A 10,921-nucleotide genomic window follows, 5' to 3' on the forward strand; every position below is an offset into this window, starting at 1 on the left:
AACGAATCACATTACAGTAGTGGAAGTGGCTTCTGGAACTCATCCACGGGTGGTCCACACCCTTCTTCGTCCATTAGATGAGCTTTGCGTGGATGTTACGGTTTGTACATAAGCAGCAAACTCTCCAGGTACAGCGATCGTTCTGCAAAAATCGTTTCCTAAGGAATTATGTGTAGACATTGGTTATCCTTTCTGTACTTTTTGATTTTATAGTAGCCGCCCCTGCACAAATCTCAAATACTGGTTGTAGTGTTCCAGCTGCTCAAGCTCTGACCTCAATTGGTCATTCATTTTCTCCATATTTTCGATGCTTTGCTACTTGACGGCCAATTCTTGCTTCAATACCTCAATGGATTGCTCCTGTTCAGCATTTCTGCTGCTTCCTTCAAATTATCTCGTAACGCCTCACACTCGACTCTCCATTTGCCCAAAACTTCTTTTGTTGCCTATTTGGTCTTTTTGCAATAGATATCCAGTTCCTGTCGAAGCTCGACGAGGTCTTTTTGAAGTGAAGAGTCTGTAGTCTTCAACTTCTTTAACTGTAAACACTGGTTTTGCAGTTCCACTTCGGTCTGCAGAGCACGCGACCGAAGATTGGCTGGTGCCAGATGTTCTAGCATAGATACTTTCCGAGTCCGCGCCAGACAAAATTCCACTCTATACACTCCGGGGAAATATCGGAAATAACTTTCCACAATTCTGGCGTGACACAAATTCACCAATCAGTGGAATCTCGTTACCCGCTATATTGGATGACGAACACTTTTTGCGTCTAAAGTTTTTTGTTACTTTCAATCTTGAACGCAAGATTTTTCCTTTTTTCCTTTCTTTTTTTTTGTTCTCCAACTCCACATTTTACCATTTTTTTTGGTTTTGAACTCAAGACATTTTTTTCTGGTCTCGAACTCAAGACATTTTTTTTGGTCTCGTACTCGAGACGTTGTGCTTTTTTATTTTTTTTGGTCTTGAACTCAAGACAAATTTTTTTTGGTCTCAAACTCAAGACAATTTTTTTGGTCTCGTACTCGAGACGTTGCGCTTTTTTATTTTTTTTTGGTCTTGAACTCAAGACAATTTTTTTTGGTCTCGCATTCGGGACCTTTCTTCCTTTTTTTGGTTTTGAACTCAAAACAACTTATTTTTCTTTTTCTTTTCTTTTTTTCTTTCTTTTTTTAAAACAAATGACTCTTCTAAGGACTCTTTTTCTTCAATCATTTTCTTTTGTTCTCGGCGTTTATTTAATGATTTGAGTAATTGATTATACATACGTGTTCCCGTTATGGGGTCAAGATTTCGCAATAGTTGTTGCCAAGACGCTATTAAAAACTAATCCTAATAGATGAATGAATTAGGAAAATTTTTCACAAAATTTAGACTGTTATTATTGGCACAGCAATGTCCTTCGCTTTTAAACAAATGTATAAGCTTTCAGTTATTATATTTCAAAAATGTGTTATTTCGTTTGTTAGAAAAAAATCTTGTTGGAACTGATCATTCCAGTGAATAAAATTTTCATGAACGTATTCTCCATCCGAAACTCGGAAGGCTTCCCGACTGATAACTCTTTCACTATTATGGCGAATTGTTCAAGCAATTTGACTCTGTTTTACGTTTGATGTGGAGAAGATGCTCCGATGCAGGTTTTCATAACTTATATTTAATTTACTATTCATCGAACACTGATATAACTCATAATTGAATTTCTCCAGCGTTTCCCCGTATTGTTGAAAGCTGCCATCTTCTAATTTGACAACATCTGGGTCAAGCGGATTGCATGCAGCGATTGTATAAGTATGATAAAAAATTTTTGTAATAGGGTCCATATATCTAATAGAAGAAAAATTCTGACCATCTACTAACACAGGAACTTCTTCTGTGAAAAAAGGAAGTTTAGTTTTTGTTGCTACCATCTTGGCACATTTATGAACATATAACACAGATCCTCCTCTTTCCACTTGCCTTCCTTTCTAGAAGAGCGTTACTGATGAACTAACAATGTATTCTGATATTTCAATCTTCGTTTGAATTTTTAGTCGTTGAATCTTGCATTGGAGCGTTCTAATTATCATAAAAAATTTCTCTCTCTTTGAGAATATTGAAATTAAAGGTGTCAACAACGCATGAAGGAAACATTTCCATGGTTATTTTAAGATAACCAGTTTTCAGTTCTGAACTTTCCTCGGAGTAAAAAACCTCTGGAGCTCTGGTTATTTTCACCTGCTGACCGCACAAACTAATTGCTTTTTCCTCTAAGATTTCTAATGCAAAATCTCCATATTTTTTATGTAAAATTTTTCCGCTGATAAAAGTGGTCTTGTTACCAAAGTTTTTGCAGTGTCCTCCTTATTAAAGTGTTTGATCGTTTTCAACACTAGAATTCTGTTATCTACCTTCTTCTTTTTTTCGACACTAGAATTTTGTTATCACAGTTTGTACTGTGATCTAGAGAATAAATGTTTGTTGATACGATATTGTCAAAATCATCACCATATAACTTGATACAAGGTGATAGAAAAGTACTCTTCATCTTGCTCAGTAATGTAACTCTTTAATTGCTCAGGCACCAATTTTTATTGGCTGCTAGACCTTGTAGCCATTTTTAGTGCCTTGGGATCACTATTAATTTTTTATTCAGTACATTTTGTTTTACTACTAGATTCCTGTGGTTTTTTCTGGTTTCGGAACGTTTGTTTCTTCTGCTTTTTTTCCAGTGCACCCTGTAGGTTTTCCTGCCTCTGCAAGTTGCATCTCCTGCCTCTTCAAGTTGCATCTCCTGCCTCGGCAACATTTTTTGCCTTCTCGTGCCCTTTAGAGATTTCTTGCTCTGATTCTTTAGTTTGATTGTCAGACGTGTCATTTGTAACATTTATTGAATCGTTAGCATCCTCAGCCTCGGATTGATTTTCAGCTTTTAGATTGCTCTCACTGTCTGTAAATGATTCTATTTCAATTACATCATCATCGTCTGAGCTGTTCAATATGGTATTCTTCTGCTCCTTAACTGTTGTTTTTTGTTCCGCCTGAGGCTCAGGCGAGAATGGCTATTCCCATGTTTTATGTTTTTTTTCAGTCGGTCAAATAGACATTAATAGCTTTCCTCGTCTTGTTATCTTCTACCTTGAAATTCAAATCGTTTATAATTTCAACTATAATGTGTGGTCCTCTACAGAAAGAAGTAAATTTTCTTGTTTCACCTTTTTTAACCTTTTGATTGAAAACTAATACTTCTTTGCCAGCTTTATAGCTCGGTCCATACCTACTGCGATCATAAGAGGTCTACTGGCGTTCTTGTTCCTCATTCATATATTATCGCATCAACTGATGCGTTTCCTGTAGTTTCTGTATCATTGTGAAAACATAGTCACTTGGTGTTGCATATAATGCGGTCTGTGGTGTGCTATTGATGCAGTCTATAGGTGGCGACAGTACCACATACGCTGGTCTGCTTTTTGTTACACTATGGATTGATGATCGATAGGCCCTCATCGCTAATGGTAGAAATTTGGTCCACTCATGCTGATATTGGCCTATGTATTTGGAGACACATTCCTCTTAACAGTCCGATTTTTTCTTTCAATCATCGCGTTCTCTTGTGGGTGGTAGGACGTTGTTGTCGTCCTCTCAGTTCCTAGTTCACTGCAAAGACTACGAAATAATTTTGACATAAAGTTCGACCCTTGGTCACTGTGTAGGTTCACTGGACAGCCGAATCTCACCATCCAGTATTCAACAAACGCTCTTGACACGGTTTTTGCCTCTTGATTGGGTAAAGCTACGGCTTCGTGCCACTTACTGAATTGATCACCGATAAGCAAAATGTACTTGTTTCCCTGAGACTTGGGAAGTGGACACATGATATTAAAAGATACTTGCCAAAATGGATGACTAGGTTTCCATTTTGAGAGTGAATGCCGATGTTTCTGCCTAGTGCCGTTCCTTTTTAGGCACACGTAACAGATTTCTATCCAATTTCTTACGTCCCTTCTCATGCACGGCCAATAGGACTTTTCACAAGCCCCTTGGTATGTTTTCTCAATCTCAAAGTGACATGCGCTAGGAGAGTCATGCAAAAGCTCAAGCACGTTGGACACTCTCTCCACTGGTACAAGCATTTGGTAAACAGTCTCAAAGTTTGGTTCTGTTTGGTGTTTTCGCTAAAAAATCCCATCTATGAGACAAAGATTTTTATGCTGAGCCCAGTGTTTCTATAACTCTTTTGATGCTCCATTTTTCATTTGCCGTGGTTCCGGTCTTTTTTGTTTAGTACCCAGGAGTTTACTTCTTCGAGTAGTTTGTCACTTTGCTCCGCATCTCGCAGTTTTACTCTCTGCAGTTTGTCTAACTGCCAACCTCGACTACCATAATCTATCGCAAAAGCGTTAACAAAAGCTGTTTGTTCATCGTCTTCTGTGTTTATGCGCGACAAACAGTGAGCGTGTTGGATTTTCTGTCAAAGCTATGCTTGATGTCAAAGTTAAATTGACCAAGTTTTTCTATCCATATTGCAACCATACCGTCTGGTTCTTTAAAACTATAGATCCAGACAAAAGCCCGGTGGTCCGTTATAATTTAAAAGTGCCGACCAAATAAATGGTTTTTAAAATTTTGAGTGAAATGAGGGCTTGAAAATAATTTCCGCTTAGTGGTTGAATATTTTTGCTGAATTTTACTCAAAGTTTTGCTTGCTTATGCAATTTTTCTGTCCTCTGTTCATTCCTTTTGGGTAAGAATTGTTCCATTTCCTCTCAACGAAGCACCCGTAGTCTATGTATACGGAACTCTATCGTTTGGATATTATAAAACTCGGGCCTCGAAAAGCTTTTTTCTAACTCGGTTACCGCATTTTTGCACTCTGTATTCCATTCCAATTTATTTGACTTATTCAATAAATTGTAAAGAGATTCTTCTGTTTTTCCGAAACCCGAAAAAAAATTTGATAATAGCCCACAAGTCCTAGAAAGGCCCTGACGTCCTTCAGGGATAATGGTTCTTTCATTCTTTCTACCATTCTTACTTTCTCTGGGTCGACCTCGACTCCACTCTCGGATATAATGTGCCTCAAAGAAGCTGACACGTTTTTGGAAAGAATTGCCTTCTTATCCCTTAATCTTTAATCCAATCTCCACTAAACGTTGGAATACCAGTTCTAATGTTTTCAGGTGTTCGTTGAAATTTCTTCCAAAAACGATAACGTCGAGCAGATACACTAGCACCATTTCGTAGCGAGGCCAGTGACAATTAACTCCAATAGGTTTCAAAAAGCACACGGAGCAGACGCTAGTCCCATAGGGAGTCCTTTCCACCTATACAGGCCTAGAGGCCTTGTAAAAGCTGTTAAATTCTGACTGTCTCCCTCGGTTACCATCTGAAAGTATCACGACAAGAGATCTATGTTCGAGAATTACATTTTCACCTGCAGTGAATCATTAACCTCATTAATTCGTGGTAGAGGCCCGCATGTTTTTTCCTTTAGTTTGTTCAGACCCCGATAGCCTACAACCAACCGATGGGTTCCATCCTTTTTTTGTACAAGTAATGATGGTGCTGCCCAGTCGGAATGGGTTGGTTCGACTTAGTCGTCTCGTTCCAAGTCTCCGACAATTTTTTTCATGGCTTTTTTTTTCTCAAAGCTCATGCTGCCTTATGTACGAATGAATGGCACAGCGTCCTTTTTTAATTTTATTTTTTGATAAATTCGGTCGCAAAATCCCATATCAATTGATTTTCCGAAAACATTACTTCATCTTTTCTGCAAAGTGACCTCACTTTTGTCATTTCCTCACAAAACAAACTCATTGACCTTGCGTTCACATGCTTCTGTGAATCAAATTCAACTCTATGTTTTTTAATATTGTCAGGGTTATTATGTTGTGTTCTTGAAATGTTTTCAATTTTTCTCCAAACATGCAATTCTCGCATTTTTCTAAAGTTTCTTTGGTTTTAATGTAGCGTTCAGAACTCGAACCCATACGACATCATCAACCATGTCCTTCGGCGATCTCGCTACTAATAAATTTGATTTGTCTTCAAACTCTTTAATGGGTTCGACTATAATTTTTGTGTGCTGTGTTATGTTACCTCCTTCATCGACGTTTTTGCATTGATGAAACCTTCGCAGTGACGAGATAGTTCGTGATCCTCATTAAAAACCGATTCCTAATACTTCGTTGTGATGGGGACAATTGAAATGTTTTCCGAATTGTCCCGCAAAAGAGTTCGTTTTTTCTGGGGTTTAAAATACAGTCAAACTTATATAAGAATTCCATGCCCAATAAACAAGGCGTTATCTCAATTTTGGTCAGGAGAAGATCAATTCAACTGTGATCTCAGATGTAAATTTTTGAAGTTGGACCTGAATAGCTGTTGATCATTTCACAGGAATTTTGTTGACCATTGTTGGCAGCTAATATACATTTATTGCACAATCTGATCTGGCTGGCTCCAGCTGCTGGTAGAGTGTGTCGCTTAAAAAATTAATATTACTTCCACTATCATTTAAGGCCATTATCAGTTTGTCTTTTATCATTATCTTGGCAAACAAGGCCTCCACTGGGCTGTGTCCGCCACGCAAAGTTATTACGTAGCTAGCTGAAAATGAAGCCCTGCCATCTTCAGCTAGTGCTCGTTTGAATACGGGCAATTTCTTTTGAAATAATTTGGACTCCCACATTCAAAGCGTTCCATAGATGCATGATTTCGCTGACCGCAACGGCGACATTTTCTCTCTCAAAACCAACCGCTGTCTTTGACTGCTTGGCACGACTCTCGTGCGACCAGTCTCGGCTTGTGTTCTGGCCTCCTGGTCTTGCCGATTGCGCTCTACTATCGCAATTGGTTCGTATATCATAAGCGCTGCTTCTGTTATAGCTATTATAGTTTTTTTGAACTGCGTTCACCTCCGCGCATAAACTTTTTTGGCCCCGCCCCTGTTAGATTGGTTAGTCTGCAGTGTTTGCACTAAATCTTTAATTGAATAAACTAGTTGAGTGTTTTCAATCGACTGGATGGAAGAAACTCGCGGCTCATTATTCTCCTCTTCAATTGTCGTGACTGCTTCAATATGTAGTGCTCTTTCTAAAGCTTTGTCTAAAGTTATTTCCGCGTCACTCAAGTTCTTTTTCAGGTCGAGTCGCACCTGATTAACTTCTATGCCTTCGAGGAATCACTTGAAAATTAGGTTTTCTCTTATCTCATTAGACTCCTGAGGGTACGCTTTCAAGGCCAAAGTTTGCAAATCACCGAGAAAATCTGTTTTAATTTTTCACCCGGCTGCTGGACTCTCCTAGCTAGCCTCCCCCGGAAAACTAGGGTTTCTCATTATAATGTTTTCTGAAAGCTTTTACGGCTTCATCATAGCTCTTCCTTGTGTCCCGAAAGTGTACAATAGAAATCAACAGTCGATTTTTGTAGCCTTAACGCAAAATAATGCGGCCGTTCATCGATTTCGGTTTCGGCTCCGTTTACTGTTTCTTTTTTGCCACTTCTTAAGTTGTGACAAGAGCTGAAATTGTGTAACATAACTTTCAATACCATTCGAACCCGTAAAAGGCTTCGGTAACAGCGTTGTTGAGCAGTGCCGCGCCATCATTGTTTTATTTAAAAGATGCTGTTTTTCAAATTATTTGAATAATTTTGTTCGAAATCCGAACTACTTTTTGACACTCTAACTCAGCAGCTTTTGGATCTTATTCACACTGTTTTTTTCTTTGAAAAAATCAAAACAAATTTAGGCTCAATTGTGTATTTTAAGTCAAACTATGTCGAACCCAAATACGCTTTATTTTGAACTCTATTTTATTATCGAAAGTACATGTACGAACCGATTTACTGAATTCGAAATTTTAGGGAATACTCACTTGAAGGTTCGAAGATGGCAGTGATTCTTGTCTAAACCCGACAGGGGTTCAAAATTCCTCTTTCGGATTGTGATGTTAAGACGTCAGAACGTTAAGATGTCGAAACTTGATTTTCAATCGAAAAAAGAGATTTCTTTTAGAAATCCGTAAAACGCTCAATATTAAAGGGTGTTGGGTTTCTCATTACTTTTAATCTCTGTGCTCACTCTAGTAGCCGCCCGTGCGCAATACTCCATGTTTTTGATTAATTGAGCGTGGTACTTGGTTAAAATGCAAAGTTAGAAGTTAAATTGTTCAGTAGATTAAGTTGAAGAAAGGTTGGTTTAAATAGGTTAGGATTTAATAGAGTGGCTATCTCTGATAATAAGTTTCTTCAATCAATGACTTTAATCCTCGCTTTAGTCGGTACCCAAAAATCGGTTCTATCATCGTGGTAACTTAACCAAGTCAACAAAGATATGTCAGTTTCGCTGATTTCGATCGAAGCCCGAGCTTTGTCTAATCACAGGTCTATTTTCTTTACTGACGTCTATCAACCTTGTATCAGCAAACAATCACTTAATAAATCAAGTTTTAAACTAAATCTTTAACCTTGAAACCCAAAGTTTGTAGTACATCTTTTTTATATACGTGTGAAACTCACAATTTGCTCCTTAGATCTGTTCTTTTCCAAAAATATATGATTGCTGTTCTTTTCCAAAAGTTTTCATCGCTTTTGCACAGTCTTGTATTTGCAAAAATAACTTCATGTGTGCCTTGTCTTGTTCTTTGATTTGTGATGTACTTAACAAACTGATTTATATTTATGTTGTTTTCGCCATCGGAAACATTAAAGTAAATTAAGAGACTCTGGGTTTCCAAATACATCGCAAGAGGTAAAATATTCAGATTCTTGTTTTTGTAGTCGATTGAACTTCCAAGGATCCACTTTGTTGCTTTTTTCAGTAATTTCTTCAGCAAGACTAGTTCTTCTTTGTTAGGGTGCCATACATCGCTCGCGTATGATATAATGGAGACAATATAGTCTTTATTCCCGTTTAAGGAGTGACGTTTTGTTTGATTTATTTCTTTTAGGAACCAGAGTGCTCGAATTGCTTTGGAAAATTGTCTATTAGCGTTTGCTGTCCAGGTGAGGAGATTTTCCGTGAGTACCAACCCTAAACTTTTTTGACTGTTCAATTGTTTGACGATTTGGTCACTCTTTTTAACTTGTCCTTTTTTTGGTATAGTTACAATTGTAATCTCAGCTTTGTTCATCTGATTTAGTCAATCCTCCCAATCTTCAACACTGTCACTGTTGACTTTCCTAAAGAGCTTTAGATTTTGGATCTGCATTTCAATTCTGTTGATATTGCCCGTCCGAAGCAGTTCCAGTCTTCGTTTCAGTAGTTCGTTTTCAATTTGTACTTCTTGTGGTGTGAGTTATCTGCCTATGTACAATTTCTTATTATAAATCTTCAGCTTTGATAAAAAACATTAATAAGTTACATTTGTCCCAGCTGTTAGCGAGTTTGATAAGTATTGGTCTACATTTGTTCTTTCTGTATGTACCGAGTCAAGGGCAGTCGTTGATTTTTTTGTTAATGTTCAGGAAGCTCAATTTTGCATTCAATTCTCATCTGTCGGACTGACCCTTTTTCTCTGGTCCCCACTTTTGCTCACCTCATTTCCTCGGATTCTTACACAATTTTTTTTCAACCAATCAATCGTTTGAGCCCTGTTTGTTTTCGGATAGAAGGAAGTTCTTGTGGTCCTGCCGTTGGTACTGGTGATATTTTAGCCTTTTCATTTAGCATTCTCTTAATTGTTTCGGTGACCGCACTTGTGAGAACTTCGTGATTGTCAGCGCTGGTTTTGTTGCTTTGCAGATTTTTCAAAGCTTCAATAACGATATCTCTTTAGTTGAGAAAGAAGCATTGGTTGCAGAGGAGAAGGACGTTAACATTTACTTCTTGTAGAGCATTTACGATCTGTTCATTTATTTTTCTACATTTCGATGTCGTATGCATAACCTTTTCCATGACCAGTTCAAGTTTGCTTATACCATTTTACCAAAGTCTTTCACTTCTGTTTGTTGTTTCATTTTTTTGTCACATATTTCATATGTCTCATCCAAGGCCAATTTATTTTTGCAACCCATCTTTTGATCGAATTCAAGTCTTCCTGTTCTTCTTCGCGCTTTTTGCCTACACAAAAAATTTCTAAATCATCAGCAAAGATGTAGAGCTCACTGATATTTATTACATGTGTTTAGTCGTTTATGAAAAACCAAACGAGTATTGGTGCCAGCAGAGATCCTTGTGGTAAACCACTCATTACTTCTAGTTTAACCAATTTGAAATTTTGCAACCTTACGTATTGTTTCCTTTCCGTTAGGTAGTCGAAAACCACTTCCAAGATACACCCTCCAACTGAAATATTGCTAATGTTTTCTCAGCAGCTCATAATGAGGTACTCTATCAAATGCCTTTGAGAAGTCAGAGTAAAAAACAAAAACCTCATTATCCATTATATAATCCATCGCTTCAACAAATTTTTGCACAAGGGACAACATATTTCTCAAAAGTGATCTTTTGCTTGCCGTGTTTCATTTAGCATTCTCTTAATTGTTTCGGTGACCGCACTTGTGAGAACTTCGTGATTGTCAGCGCTGGTTTTGTTGCTTTGCAGATTTTTCAAAGCTTCAATAACGATATCTCTTTAGTTGAGAAAGAAGCATTGGTTGCAGAGGAGAAGGACGTTAACATTTACTTCTTGTAGAGCATTTACGATCTGTTCATTTATTTTTCTACATTTCGATGTCGTATGCATAACCTTTTCACAACATATGCACCTAAAGACGGCCTGATTTTTAATTGTATTATATGCGCTTGTTTCACATTTCATTGTGAGTGTTTCTGATCCTTCGTTCTGCGGTTTCCCAGTACGTGGGCTCAACGATTATATTTGAGCTTTTCATCAAAAGCTTCTTCTGCTACTAGCACTAATTCATATGCAAGCCTTCTGAGTTATTCGGCAAAGTTGATTGGCTCTTTGACAGTAAGTTGCTCACCGTCAAATAAGTC

This window comes from Convolutriloba macropyga, chromosome 1, assembly GCF_964194025.1.
Source record: "Convolutriloba macropyga chromosome 1, txConMacr16.3, whole genome shotgun sequence".
NCBI classification, from domain to species: Eukaryota; Metazoa; Xenacoelomorpha; order Acoela; family Convolutidae; genus Convolutriloba; species Convolutriloba macropyga.